The following is a 15,855-nucleotide window of genomic DNA, read 5'->3' as shown; positions in this document are numbered from 1 at the left end:
TAATTGACTTCCAGGAGGCATGTGATATTTTGAGTTTACAGGATTTAGAATATGAGTCACAAGCAGCATCACAGGGTTATAAGGCCTCTCATGGGGGTTATAGACCCAAATCAATTTTTTACCCGACACGAGAACGGGGGCCATTTTTAGAGGCTTTTCATAAAAGGGTCGAGCAGGATCTAACTGAGTTGTTCAATAATCCAATCAGAACATATCCTAACCTTACCACTGCACAGAATGAAGCTTTAACCAAATTAAAATCTAGAAATAACATTACTATCAAGGACTCTGACAAGGGGGGCAGTATTGTTATACTAGATAGAATAGATTATATAGCTGAAGCACACAGACAGCTTTATGATGATGAGGTATATAAAATACTGAAGTATGATCCAACAGAGGATTTTAAGAAGAAATTGTGGAGTCTTTTGGAGGATGGCTTGGAGGAGGGAATTCTAGACCAAGAAACTATTGATTTTTTGTATGTAGCTAGACCTGTGGTACCTATCTTTCACCACCTCCCAAAGGTACACAAATCCTTGGAGGTGGTGAAGGGTAGGCCTATAGTCTCAGGCATAGGCTCACTTTTTGAGCATTTATCTAGCTGGGTCGAGTCCCTCCTCCAGCCCATTGTACTTCTAATTCCATCATATTTGAGGGATACTAAACATCTCCTCAATTGTTTAACCCAGGTGGAATGGAGTAAGGATTGTTCATGGGCAACCATTGATGTGGTAGGACTCTATTCAGCTATACCTCACCGTCTAGGCTTACAAGCAGTAAGGTGCCTCTTAGACAACCTAAGTAACTATGATGAGCCCCTTAAGGATTTTGTGGTAAGAGTCTTAGACTTTCTTTTAAACCACAACTATTTTAAGTTTGAGGGTGAATACTTTCTCCAGAGGCGTGGGACCGCTATGGGTGCTAAATTTGCACCCTCATATGCAAATATATACATGGCTTGGTTTGAGCGGTCCCACATCTATGGAGAGAGGAATCCTCACAGGGGCCACATTAAAGCTTACAAGAGGTTTATAGACGATCTTTTGATCGTCTGGACTGGCAATGAGGCAGATATGACTGAGTTTTTGGCTACGCTAAACTGTAATGATGTTGGACTCAAGTTCACATTTGAAACTGACAAAACACAGATTTCATATCTCGACTTAAATCTGAAGGGTGACATAGAGACAGGAAAGATTACCACTAGTCTCTACCGTAAACCCATCTCATCTAATTCAATTCTGCATGCAAATAGTAATCACCCTAGGCATACAGGGTGTGGTATAGCCAAAGGGCAGTTTATACGCATAAAGCGCAACTGCACTAGTGAAGTAAATTTTGAGGTTAATAGTGAGACTTTAAAGATACAGCTTTTAGAGAGGGGTTATTCCAAGAAAACAATAAACAGAGCACTACTGGAAGTCAGACGTATGGATAGGGAAGAGATGTTAATGACGAAGGACCAGAGAGACTATGGTCTTACTGAACAAAAACCTATATTTGTAACCACTTATAGCCCTCAATATAGACAAATATGCAGTATTATAGATAAACATTTACCTATTTTAACTGCAGAAGACAGTTTGAAAGATTTGGTGCGGTCTGGTTGTAAGTTTGTGGCAAGAAAAGGTTGCACGTTGGGCAACATATTGTCACCAAGCATGCTTAGGAAGCCTCCAAGCACCAGTAGTTGGTTACAGGCAAAAGGACATTACAAATGTCACTTTAACAAATGCATAGCATGTGGCTGTACCAGAACAGCCAGAAATTTTCAATCCATGGTTACACAAAAAGTTTACCTTTTAAAGAATTGCACCAATTGTCGAACCCACAATGTTATCTATCTGGTTAGTTGCACCTCATGTAGGAAGCAATATGTAGGTTGCTCTACCAGAGAAGCACGGACACGTATCCGTGAACATCTAAACAACATAGATAACAATATTGAATGCTCTGATTTAGCAAGACACTTTATCCAAGTACATGATAAAAAAGTACAGACTTTTCAGTGGCAGATAATAGAACAGGTCAAAACCCCGGAAAGAGGGGGAGACATTGCCAAAAAGTTACTCTATCAAGAAGCTTATTGGATGTTTCAGCTAAAAACACGCAGACCTGAGGGTTTCAATATTGAAGGTGATATAATCAACTTCTGGAAAAAGGATTAATAAGAGGTTCTTCTAACATTCATACTCTATCGACAGGGATCTATTAAGGCATTTAGTTTTCTGTTAACTCCACAGATTGCAGGTAAAAACCAATAAAAATTTAAAAAACAAAAATAGTTAAATATAAAAAATATAAATAATAAAAAATAAACAATAAAAATGAAAAACAGAGATGTAAAGGGTACCGATTAAAGTTAACAACATACAAATTTGTAGTAATAGACAGATATTCAGAATAACAAGATAATAGGAAGAGAATTCTGATATTATAACTTACCTACTCTATTCAAATACACATTTCCCAAGCCTGCTTCAATTGCCAATACACTCACATTATATAAAAGTCAACATGAATAATCAGTAGGCTAACATTTCAAATAACTTTGAAAGAAATGATTTGATTCTATTTGTTATTTGTTAGCAATTGATTGAGCACAAGATGTCGAAAAATAGTGAGTACTAGTTACGACAGTATTACTTTATACTATTTAGAACCATGTTATGGCTTAAAGGGATTATAACCTCATGTTTCGTGTTCATAATTTATCATCAATGCTCATTCACATTAGATTAAGTTGAGTTTTGTAAATGTAATTGGTCGTGTTGTACACCAGATATATATATCATCCAAATAATAAGAAAAATAAGTTTATGTTTGACAGTTGAAACTCTGTTTACATTGTCTTGTAGTGTTACCATGACATTAAAATATATCCAGCTGGAATAGCTGATAATGGAAGACACTGGGCTATTTAAGCACGGTGCACACCCATTTCAGCATGTCTATGAGTAAGGCTGACATCAAGCCAGAAATGCGTAAGACAGTACTGCTCCAGCTGATCTTATGAAAATATACTGTTTTTAAGAAGCATTTACTCACTTGTTTGTGAAGAGAAAAAAGAAAGGAAAAAACTTTGTTTATAATAAAGCTGCAAGAGTTTTATTCAAAAATATGCCTTGAGACTCAACCGGTTTATTTCGCAAATTGCTCTAATTATACTTACCGGGTTGGATTTCGGCATACCATATGTCACCGTTGTGCTAGGGGCTACGGTAACGTAGTAGGGGATTCCATTGGTCGTGCTGTACGATACGGACCGGAAGTGCATGGATCTTGACCAATCACAGCGGAGTTAATCGCAACAGCGTGAAGGACGCCGAAGACAGCACAGAGTGCAGAGCTCCTATGGAGAAGCGGGACGGTAAGCAAACAATCGGATGTTGAGGCAGTTAACACCCTGGTGAGTTATTGCCTTTTCTTTAATCTCCGATACTGCTACCATTAAAGTATACCGCAGGACACTACTGATAAGGACTTTGAGATCCAATATTGGGACACAGCATATTACACATGCATCTTTCTTCTACCGAACACATTGCACATATAAACTTTGGGATCCCCTCCCCGCTTACATCTTGAGCCTCACTAGGGAGAGTCTTCTACTGTTGCTAATTATATATATATATATATATATATATATATATATATATATATATATATATATATATATATACAGTGGGGGAAAAAAGTATTTAGTCAGCCACCAATTGTGCAAGTTCTCCCACTTAAGAAGATGAGAGAGGCCTGTAATTTTCATCATAGGTATACCAAAATGTGGAAACAAATCCAGACAATCACATTGTCTGATTTGGAAAGAATTTATTTGCAAATTATGGTGGAAAATAAGTATTTGGTCACCTACAAACAAGCAAGATTTCTTGCTCTCACATACCTGTATCTTCTTCTTTAAGAGGCTCCTATGTCCTCCACTCATTACCTGTATTAATGGCACCTGTTTGAACTTGTTATCAGTATAAAAGACACCTGTCCACAACCTCAAACAGTCACACTTCAAACTCCACTATGGTGAAGACCAAAGAGCTGTCAAAGGACACCAGAAACAAAATTGTGGAACTGCACCAGGCTGGGAAGACTGAATCTGCAATAGGCAAGCAGCTTGGTGTGAAGAAATCAGCTGTGGGAGCAATAACTAGAAAATTGAAGACATACAAGACCACTGATAATCTCCCTCGATCTGGGACTCCACGCAAGATCTCACCCTGTGGGGTCAAAATGATCACAAGAACGGTGAGCAAACATCCAAGAACCACACGGGGGGACCTAGTGAATGACCTGCAGAGAGCTGGACCAACGTAAAAAAGGCTACCATCAGTAACACACTAAGCTGCCAGGGACTCAGATCCTGCAGTGCCAGACGTGTCCCCCTGCTTAAGCCACTACATGTTCGGGCTTGTCTGAAGTATGATAGAGAGCATTTGGATGATCCAGAAGTGGATTGGGAGAATGTCATATGGTCAGATGAAACCAAATTAGAACTGTTTGGTAGAAACACAACTTGTCGTGTTTGGAGGAGAGAGAACACCATACCTAATGTGAAGCATGGGGGTGGCAACATCATGCTTTGGGGCTGTTTCTCTGCAAAGGGAACAGGACGACTGATCCGTGTACATAAAAGAATGAATGGGGCCATGAATCGTGAGATTTTGAGTGCAAACCTCCTTCCATCAGCAAGGGCATTGAAGATGAAATGTGGCTGGGTCTTTCAGCATGACAATGATCCCAAACACACCACCCGGGCAACGAAGGAGTGGCTTCGTAAGAAGCATTTCAAGGTCCTGGAGTGGCCTAGCCAGTCTCCAGATCTCAACCCCATAGAAAACCTTTGGAGGGAGTTGAAAGTCCGTGTTGCCCAGCAACAGCCCCAAAACATCACTGCTCTAGAGGAGATCTGCATGCAGGAATGGGCCAACATACCAGCAACAGTGTGTGACAACCTTGTGAAGACTAACAGAAAACGTTTGACCTCTTTCATTGCAAACAAAGGATATATAACAAAGTATTGAGATGAACTTTTGATATTGACCAAATACTTATTTTCCACCATAATTTGCAAATAAATTATTTCCAAATCAGACAATGTGATTGTCTGGATTTGTTTCCACATTTTGTCTCTCATAGTTGAGGTATACCTATGATGAAAATTACAGGCCTCTCTCATCTTCTTAAGTGGGAGAACTTGCACAATTTGTGGCTGACTAAATACTTTTTTCCCCCACTGTGTATATATATATATATATATATATATATATATATATATATATATATATATATATATATATATATATATATATAGTGTGTGTGTGTGTGTGTATTACAGATGTGCATTCGTTTTTGGACAAACATCCAAATTAATGCACCAGCAAAATTTAAAGAAAACTAAAATATACGGACAAAATTCATCAGTATTTCTTAGTTTTGTTTAAATTACTTTTATACTTAGCTGTGCTAACAGGAGACTTAGCGAGCTCGGCACACTGGACTTGCACTAACTTTATTGCAGGTCTTGAGAGCCAAACAGCTCAGCTTCCTGTTAGCGGGGCCAGGGCTCTGACAAGATGAGGATCGGTTTAGCGCACTCTCAGAGTGTGTTAAGGTAAGTATTGTAGCTACAGGTGAACCTTTCATATATATATATATATATATAAATACAAAACAAGAAAGTGTAGGTGCACATCCTACCACTAGACTCCACATATTTATAGCATATCTAAATATATACTTCTATTTGCTAAATATACTTGCATTGTTCAAATAAGATTGGGAATAAACATCTCACAATAATATCGACTTATATTTATGTTGCAAAGAATATTATCAGATAAATATGCTTTTAAGTAAAAATGGGATCTTAGTCACACAATATGATCATATTCTGCTAAGCCAGTCACCACTTACAATGTGTCCCATAATAGACTGGTCCTAACACTAATCAGTGTCCACACTGCAGCAAATCATGTCTACACAGAATGCCTCAGCTTTATATATATATACCACAATTATGTAAACGGGAACACACCTGAGCTGGGTGGTGTGCATTAACCAAAGAGGGGATTTGGTCAACTCCCTATTCAAAAAGATACAACAAGGGTTTTTTTTTTGCTCAAGCACACCACAAAAAGACTGTTTGCAAATAATTGTAAATAAAGGATTTACACTGATGTCAAAAGTCCAGTGAGTGCTTTCCTCCTTGCTTGCTACATACCTTTCTATAGCACCCTGGCAGCTACAGGACAGTGGTGAGAGTGCATATACCATATCTCCTTTATGTATATATATATATATATATATATATATATATATATATATATATATATATATATATATATATATATATATATATATATATATATATATAATTGTTTTCCTAAAGTTATACACAAAATGCAAAGCATAACATTAACATTCCCATTTCAATGCTTGCTATATTGCAATTTTCTTTTACCATAGCTTATATTGTTTTGCATTATCTGGACCGATGGAGAAAGCAAAATGAAAGAAGGGGTGTGTAAGGTAGCAAGGTCTCCTGTAACGGAGTTAAGGGCCTGTGCATTACAAGGTAGTGAAAATCCCTGGTTCAGTGTGCTAGAAACAATGTTGCAAAGTAAGGGGAGGTCTTAGACTCACCAGTTATAAGGGTAGTTCTAGAAGAATCCTGCCTCTTCTTCCTGGGATTTTCAATAGAGAAAGTTTGCTGTGTTCATCCTTGCAATGATGTCTCGATCTAGGAGAAGTGCTGCGTTACCTCAATGCTTTAGGGAGGAAGCTGGGATGTCTACACGGTGAGCTGCACCTAGGGGATGACAGGAGGAAGAGATAGTGGATTTTGTGCCTCCAACACCAACAAAAGACAGGCCTGTATCTTCCACCCTTCCCATTAGGCCCAATCCACCCTCCGGTCCCACTTCCCCTGTTACTGACCCTCCGGGACCCAATACTAGCATGGTTGCCTGGCATGAGGGGAAGGAGCGGTTCCTTGCCTGGAGAGTGCTTTGGAAGCGGCGGTTGGGGCCCTCACATCCTCCGGGCTATCCCAGAAGGCCGCAACCATGGTAGTGGGCCTGTTTAGGGCCCTCACTGTGGCTATGCTGCTGGCGGTCATCAAGCCTCTGGTGGCGATCAGGCACACTGATCCGGTCCAAGGTCTGGGTCTCTCGGCTTCCGGGGTCCCCCTGGGCTAAATGGGCTAGACACTTTCAGTTTCCCCAGGCTTCAATTGCGGCCTGGCGCCGGCCGCACCCACTTCCGGTCCAGCGTCCCTGACTCCAGAAGCGCATGATGTCACTTCCAGTAGTGACGCGAGGGGGTCGGGTGCATCGGGACCAGTGGTGGGAACCGCGGCAGTTAGGAAGAGGCACAGTGGAGTCTTAGCCACAGGTGTGTGGAGAGTACCCGGGCATGGCAGCTACGCTGCGCAACACTCTGCAAAGGCCGTGAGAGGGGCGAGAGCAGCACTGTTAAAGAGGGGGCATGGCAGAAACTCGGGTGAACAAAGAGGGTCCAAGTCCATCAGGGCCAGTGGGGTATGCATATTAGGGGCACGCAGGGGGCATCAGCGAATAGGCCAATTTAGACGTGAAGGGGGTTCAATGAGACCAGCAGGTGTGAGTGCCACTGGGTATGGAAGTAATGAGCAGGCAATCCCAGGCATGTCATCAGCAGCAGGCATTGGTCCTGTGGGCTTGGGGAGTCAAGTTGTGGCAATGAATGAGTTTGAGTCCGGTACTGCAGTAGGTTTGAGTGGGGATGTTATGTGTGGTGGGCCAAGAATGTCTACCCCCTCCTGCGGACGTGGTAGGGGTTCTGATGTGGCCAGCCTGGATACTCCCCTCTCTTTTATCTCTCCTTCACAGAAAGCCATGAACCCCTCAGGAGAGGCAGAGATGACTAGGGGAACAGGATCAGCAGCAGCAGTTCAGGAGCGGGGCAGGTGACTGAGGCCCCATCTACCTCTGCAGCTGGTGAGACATCTTTGTTGCTCCTTTCACACACATTTAGCGCCGATTCTAGCACTGACTCTGATGGGGGAAAGAAGCTAGGGCTCAACAGCAAAGGGCAGAAGCGCATGTTTAGAATGCTGAAATTACTAGTTGCAGACTGTAACCAGAGCAGGGGCGTGGTGCAAGCGGAGTATCCGCCAAGGGCAGCGGCGCAGGGCATGGCTCCTGTCAGCGGGAACCAGGCTTCATTGTTGTCATGCAGACGCAGGATTGTGCAGTCAGTGCCAGGAGGGTAGCTTTGCAAGGGGACTCTTACCCTTGTAAGATTCATTGCCTTCATGCGCATTTTAAGGCAAAGACAGTGCAAAAAATCAGGGACTATAAATATGTTAACATGTTTGAGCTGTTCCTAAAGGCCCAGAGGGAAAAGGAGTGCAGCGAGGACGGTACTGGGCCCAAGAAGTTCCAGCGTCCAGACACTTTTGAGGAGTGGAGGCGTTGCTTATGAGTTTTCTCCTCCTGCTATATAGAGCAGAGGCGCGAGGCAGCAGTGGATGTCATTAAATAAGCCAAGATTACTGAATATATATATATAATAGGTTCAGCGAGGGGATGTGGAGAGCCTATGACAGCGAGTTTAGGAGGAAGATGGTAGGCAACCCTGGTCTCAATTTTGGAGTCAAGGATCTGGACTTGTTGTCCCAACTTGTCCCAGAAAAGGGCAGGGGCCTGTTAATTCAGGTGGGTCCCTCTAAGCCACAAGGCCTAGTCAAGCGTCGTGGCAGGGAGTGCTGGTATTATCATGAAAAGCAGTGCGATAAGGGAGCTTCTTGCTCCTTTCGTCATGCCTGCATGTACTGCGGTGGGCAACACCCGGGCTCTGACTGTCCAAAGAGGAAAGAGGGTGGGGCCAACCGAGGGCAGGGGCCTGTTAATTCAGGTGGGTCCCTCTAAGCCACAAGGCCTAGTCAAGCGTCGTGGCACGGAGTGCTGGCGTTATAATGAAAAGCAGTGCGATAAGGGAGCTTCTTGCTCCTTTCGTCATGCATGCATGTACTGCGGTGGGCAACACCCGGGCTCTGACTGTCCAAAGAGGAAAGAGGGTGGGGCCAACCGAGGGCCCCACAAAGGCGGTGCTGGCCAGAAGAGCACCAACACCAGTGAGATTGGGTGCACTTAAGCCCTGGTTAGCTGCCTACCCAGATAGGGAGCGGCTGCCGACCTGCTCCTGGAGGGGATTGGCAAGGGTTTCAGATTCCCACTAAGGGTACAGTGGTAGGGTCCCCCTCGCATACAGGAATTTGAAATCAGCATATGAGATGCCGGGGGAGGTGAGAGCTAAGCTGGCTAAAGAGATTTCCTTGGGGAGGTTTGTAGGCCCATTTGAAGCACTCCCAATTCCCTCACTGGTGATTTCTCCACTAGGGGTGGTCCCCAAGAAGGAGCCTAGGAAATTTAGGATGATCCAGCAACTGTCCTATTCGAAAGGCGGATCAGTAAATGACGCAATTGATCCAATGATTAGTTCAGTAACCTATAAGTCATTTGATCAAGACTTAGATTTGGTACGGGGGCAGGCCCAGGTGCACTGCTGGCAAAGCTTGACATCAATTCGGCATTCAGGTTGCTGCCCATACATCCTGGTAGTGGGCACGATGGCCCACTACCTGGATGACTTCCTGCTGGTGGGTGGCACGGACGTAGATGGGGACAACCTCATATTATCCTGCTGCATATGGGGGGTAACGATTTAGGTTGTGTATCGGCGTTGGACCTCATCAACATCATGAGGTCGGATGTGAGATGGATCTGTGCCACGTTTCCAGGGGTGAAGTTGGGGTGGTCCAATATAATCCCCAGGTTGTGGTGGAGGTTCTTCCCCATGCCCAAAACAGCATACAGAGTTAGGAAGAAGGTAAACCAAGAGCTGGGTAGAGCAGTCATGTCTGTAAGCGGTTTTATGGTCCGACACAAAGGGATTTCAGCCGACAGGAAGCAACTATACTGCCCAGATGGAGTTCACCTGTCTGAGGAAGGGCTGTTAATCTTCCTGGCAGACCTCAAGAGGGCCTTAGTTACTCATATTTAGTTGGTGTGGTGGCAAGAGTTTGTCTTTTGATAGGAGCCTGTCTCTTGTGGTGGAAGGTTGTGGCCATAAATACCTGAGGGCAGAGCATGTAGGGGTGACAGTTGGGCTAATGGGCAGATGTCCTCAGGTCATGACCTGGGGAGGCCCTGCCCCACGGGTCTGCTGGCTGAAGATCCTTTAGGACGTCTGCGCCTCATAGATGGAATGGGGTGGAGCCTCGTTTTGCGGCCCCCTTTTCACTTTGCAATTCCCTAACACCTGGCCACGACCTCTAGTCATATGGAGCTATTGTTATTAATTTACTAGGCCTCGAATGCCATCACGAGTTAAATGTTATAGTTGTGACTTCAGTTGAAGTCAGGTTTATTTAGATGTTAAATAAACATGACCATGATATGGTCTTATACCCAGCTCTCAGTGTCCATGTATTTATTGTTATAGAGTGTAAGTTAAATAAGTTATTGTTTTAAGGGGTGATAACTACCAGATAGAGCATCAGCCCTTAGGGGAGTGTAAGGTAGCAAGGTCTCCTGTAACGGAGTTAAAGGCCTGTGCATTACAAGGTAGTGAAAATCCCTGGTTCAGTGTGCTAGCAACAATGTTGGAAAGTAAGGGGAGGTCTTAGACTTACCAGTTATAAGGGTAGTTCTAGAAGAATTTCACATCAAACAAAGACACACTGTTGCTGCAAAACTGTGTATACAAGCCATAAGGAATGTATTCACTAAACATTTTAGCTGTGTGCAACTCAAAACAGTCTGTTGTATCATAAATGGGTTTATAATCTCACATGTGTTGTTGCCACAACCTGGTTATTTGCAAGAATTTAAATTGTTACAAAGTTCTTACTTATAACACTCTTGTTTCCAGGTGCACATAGAGTGTTAACTGTATATATGTTCAGCTGGGTGAGTTTTACATATGCACTATAAAGTATTATGTTTCTCCTTTGTAGGTATATATGTTCAAATAACCTCCAAATTCTCCAGTATTCCAGTATAGTATAATGTATCACAAGTAGACAACATGAGGATATATTGGTGGTATCGAACCAACTTTGTATGTTTGTAAAAACATCAACCCAGGTTACTCACGGTTATCCGGCCCCACTCTGTGGGATGATGGAAAGTTTTCATGCACTCCTCCTCCTCCTCACCAGATAGCCGCTATTCAGTACAGAACCTGTAGCTTAGAAATCTCTGCGGTGTATCTCACACACCAAAAGGAATCCAGCAATACCACAATGGCGAAAAATAAGCAATCATAGACCGAGCTGAATCATCACTGTATATTTATTATCACATCAAGGAAAACAAAAGGTTCCACCACTCCACACACATCAGCTACATCCAACGCGTTTCCTGCTGCTAAAAAGCACTTCGTCAGGGTGCTGGTGACCTGACACTGTGCTTTCTGCTATTCATTTTAATCTATCTTTGTTGTTATTTGTTAACAATTTTATGCTTCAAAGGACTTTCTATTTGAATCTCTATGTGCATGTTGGCACCAACTGACAACTAACTTTACCAACTGCTATGCCGTTTGGCACCAACTTATCTACAAAAGAAACTCCTAGTCGCTACTAGCGACCACACAACTGACCGTCTCCAAAGAATTTCTTAGTCGCTACTTGCGACCGCCAAGTTCTTCAACAAAGGATAACCCAGTCGCTACTAGCGTCCGAAAAGACCGTCTTTCACATCCTAAGATCCTCTAGTCATTACTAACGACCGCCTAATCTTCAACTGGAAGGATCCTTAAGTTTGTTCTAGTTGCTATTTGCGACCGCCAAGTCCTTCAACAAAGGATAACCCAGTCGCCACTAGCGACCGCAAAAGACCAACTTCTACATTTCAAGATCCTGCTAGTCGTTCCTAACAACCACCTGACCTTCAACTAAAGAATTTCTCAGTTGCTACTTGCGACCGCCAAGTCCTTCAACAAAGGATAACCCAGTCGCTACCAGCGACCGCAAAGATCTTCTCACACATCCAATTATCCTCTAGTCGTTACTAACGACCACTTAATATTCAACTGGAAGGATCCATATGTTTGTTTTAGTCGCTATTTGCGACCGCCAAGTCCTTCAACAAAGGATAACACAGTCACCACTAGCGACCGCAAAGACCAACTTCTACATTTCAAGATCCTGCTAGTCGTTCCTAACGACAACCAAGCTATCAATTTTTTGTGAGTGCAAAGACTATCTTCTAATCCCCCAGGACTTCCTTACAGATTTAGGAATAGGGGTTGCCACGGTAACGTGACATCACATCATCTCTACATAAAAAGGCACTCTTTTCTTTCCACCAGTAACGCCAACCACACAAACCAGGCAATTAAGGCCTGCAACTGAACAGTTACTTTCTTGCCAGTTGGCAAGCTAATATCTTGGGACATCGTTACTCTTTTCGATAAAGAGCAAGTACTTTTCATATCGTTTTTTATGCTTATTTTATATGTATCTATACATTATTTAAGGGAGACGTCCCTTTATTTTACATTGTATCGTTTTAAAAATCTAGACATCTCTGATTTTACTAGTATAATAAATTGCCACTTGGAATTTTCCTTTTGATACCAAACCTATGCCTCTGTCTCTGTTCTGATATATATATATATATATATATATATATATATATATATATATATATATATATATATATATATATATATATATCTTCTAAACACTACCTATATAACATCATTTTATTGATTGCAGACTGGACACTTTATTTTACGTTTAACTACACATCACTTAGACACACCCGTGCTTCGAGCGCTTAACTTTATTTTTCACATTGCTTTTTCCTCTCAGTACCTTATAGGTTGAAGCAAAATGCCAGTTTTTATCTCCTAGAGGCGGGAGGTCGTGGCCATAAATACCTGAGGGCAGAGTTTGTAGGGGTGACAGTCGGGCTAATGGGCGGGGCAGATGTCCCCAGGTCGTGACCTCTGCTGGCTGAAGATCCTTTAGCACTTTTGCGTCTCATAGACGGAATGGGATGGAGCCTCGTTTTGTGGCCCCCCCTTTTCACTTTGCAATTCCATAACACCTGGCCGCGACCTCTAGTCATATGGAGCTATTGTTATTAATTTACTAGGCCTCGAATGCCGCCACAAGTTAAATGTTATAGTTATGACTTCAGTTGAAATCAGGTTTATTTAAATGTTAAATAAACATGACCATGATATGGTCTTATAACCAGCTCTCTGTGTCCGTGTATTTATTGTTATAGAGTGTAAATTAAATAAGTTATTGTTTTAAGGGGTGATAACTCACATACAGAACATAGGTATAGATATCTATTTTACATTAACATTATCAGCTATATACATAAATACATATTTAATAATAAAATGTACATTATTTTCTATGTGAAGAACATAGGAATGTAAAATATGCGTGAACTCGCATCGGTGTTCAAGATTTAGGACTAAAGCGGTCAGGTTAGCACACATAAAGAATTGCTATTTTCAATGCTCGTTATTTTAATATTAGATATAAAATGTTAATAAAAATGATTAAATATACTTTAAAATATTCAAAATAATACATAGAATATATCTATATTTTTTTACAGTATTTATAATAATTTTAATAATTTGTGTTAATATTTTTAAAAATATATATTTTTATCAAATAGTGTTTATATGAGTGTAACTGTACTTTTACATGTATTTATGTTGTGTTTAATGCAGCTTTTTCTGCAAGCTCTCACACTAAACTGACGAGCATAAATCACGATTGCTTGAGGGAATGGCTTTATTGTTGCATGCAAAAAGCTGAGAAAACCACGATATAGCGAGTTAGCGCAGCACTCGTAATATAGCCCTAAAAATGTCATTTTATTTTTGGCCAGTTATGTATAGTTATAGATCAGCTCTTCAGTGATAAAGCAATCACAGTGTAAAATGTTTAATCAGGTATCTGAATCATGCAGGATCCCCTCCAGTTTCTCAAGGGTAGTTAAATTGAAGGGAAAGCTGTCAAATAATTCTTGAAAGTAAAATGTAAACATTTATTTGAAAATTATGTTTAGAAATTAATGTCCCTTTAAGGAACCTTACAGACCTAATAGATCTTGCAGGTTTATTTTGTAGTCTTTAATTAATCCTGTCCAGTATGAATAGTTATGAAAATAAGAGTGAATGCTTTATTGCCATCGGTATATAATTTTTATAGGGATACAATCTTTTAATTGCTAATGCTTTCTGCAAAGTAGAATGAATGTCTAAATAATGCAGCCTGCAGGCCAGACATTCTGAATATGCTGATGTCAAATAAACTTAATTAATTAAGCCACCACAGAACTCTTATCTAAAATGCTGCTAGGTATCCAATGGAATGGATAATATAATTATTTCCTATATATTGCATATATCAAGGAAATAACTCATTAACTGTGATAGGCCTAATATGGTTTAATTAAATTATAAATGAACATATCCTAGGACCACAGTTTATTCATATAAACTTTATGTATCTAGAGCTAATGGCCATCAAGCTAATATACACTTCCTGTTATAATCACACACTTCACTATGCATTGTCTGCATGTTTGATGTAAAGGTTTAAAGGGACATTAGAGCATTGCTTTATATATGCATAGTATGTATCAGAAATTAAAGAGGCCATAAATACCTTGTGATTGCATGCTGTTTCATTGAACTTTTGCAATACAATAGCATAGTGGGTAAATCTGAAAATGTTTGAATGCATTTGTTTGCTGCAATTGTTTTTCAATAGCCAAATCCCACCCACCAACTGTTTTAATGTGAGGAGTTAATCTCAACTACTGGAGTAGAAGAGGCTAGCCACTGACATTATGTTTACACAATCAGCATTGTTTTTCAGTTCCTTATCTGAAATCTCTGTTGAATCCATTTAAAGACACATATGTGATATGGTTAGGCTTGTGAAGCTTGTTATAGTTCCTTCCAGTTTGTGAGTGTTCTATGCAATCACTGTGTAGCTGTTTCAGGCCATCTGCTGCATCTTGCAGTATACTAAGGATACAGAATGTGGCTTCCAGTCTTTCTAGGTAACATAGAACCAGCACAATTTTTAAGTATTGACAAAACAAGAAGCCATCTCATAGTGTAGTAACATTATGCCAGATGGAAAGATCTGCACTTCCATCTCCTCCCAGGTGAAGCTAGATCTGCCCTCATTCCATTCCGTTCCATTCTGGATCTAGTTTCGTTCATCTACACTTATTGTCAGAAACTCATATTCAAAACCATGGTTCTCGTCAGCCCGATTTAAGGGGAAATTCACTTGTAAAAAATCTAGAACCCCAGCAATAATCATCTAGTATGAATAAACAATGTTGCATTCCAGACAGGAGAAGATCCAGCATCACCTGTGACAAGATGGAAGTTCAGTTTTTAAGGAGCCAGAATGTGTAAATAACACCACTGAGTGCTTCAGCTATTGAGTGTCTATCTTTCTGCCCTTTACATTTTATAGATTGTGTTTCATGGTGACATGCCCACCACTACTAGGAGAGATGCCTTGGAAGTCTATTGACATCACTTAGACCATTATTAGTAGATTTTACCAGACTGCAAAGAAATCTGTAGACTGAATCAATATTTCTCCAATTTTTCGCCCCTCCTGTGTCATGTGACAGACATCAGCCAATCACAGACTAGTATACGTATACCCTGTGAGCTTGTGCACATGCTCAGTAGGATCTTGTTCCACACAAAGTGTATGTATAAAAAGACTGTGCAAAATTTGATAATGGAAGTAAATTGGAAAGTGTGAAAAACTGCATGCTCTGTCTGAAT

Source organism: Bombina bombina, chromosome 4 (genome assembly GCF_027579735.1).
Source record: "Bombina bombina isolate aBomBom1 chromosome 4, aBomBom1.pri, whole genome shotgun sequence".
Lineage (NCBI taxonomy): Eukaryota > Metazoa > Chordata > Amphibia > Anura > Bombinatoridae > Bombina > Bombina bombina.
The sequence above is the reverse complement of the archived record's forward strand: the minus strand, read 5'-3'. Positions refer to the sequence as shown.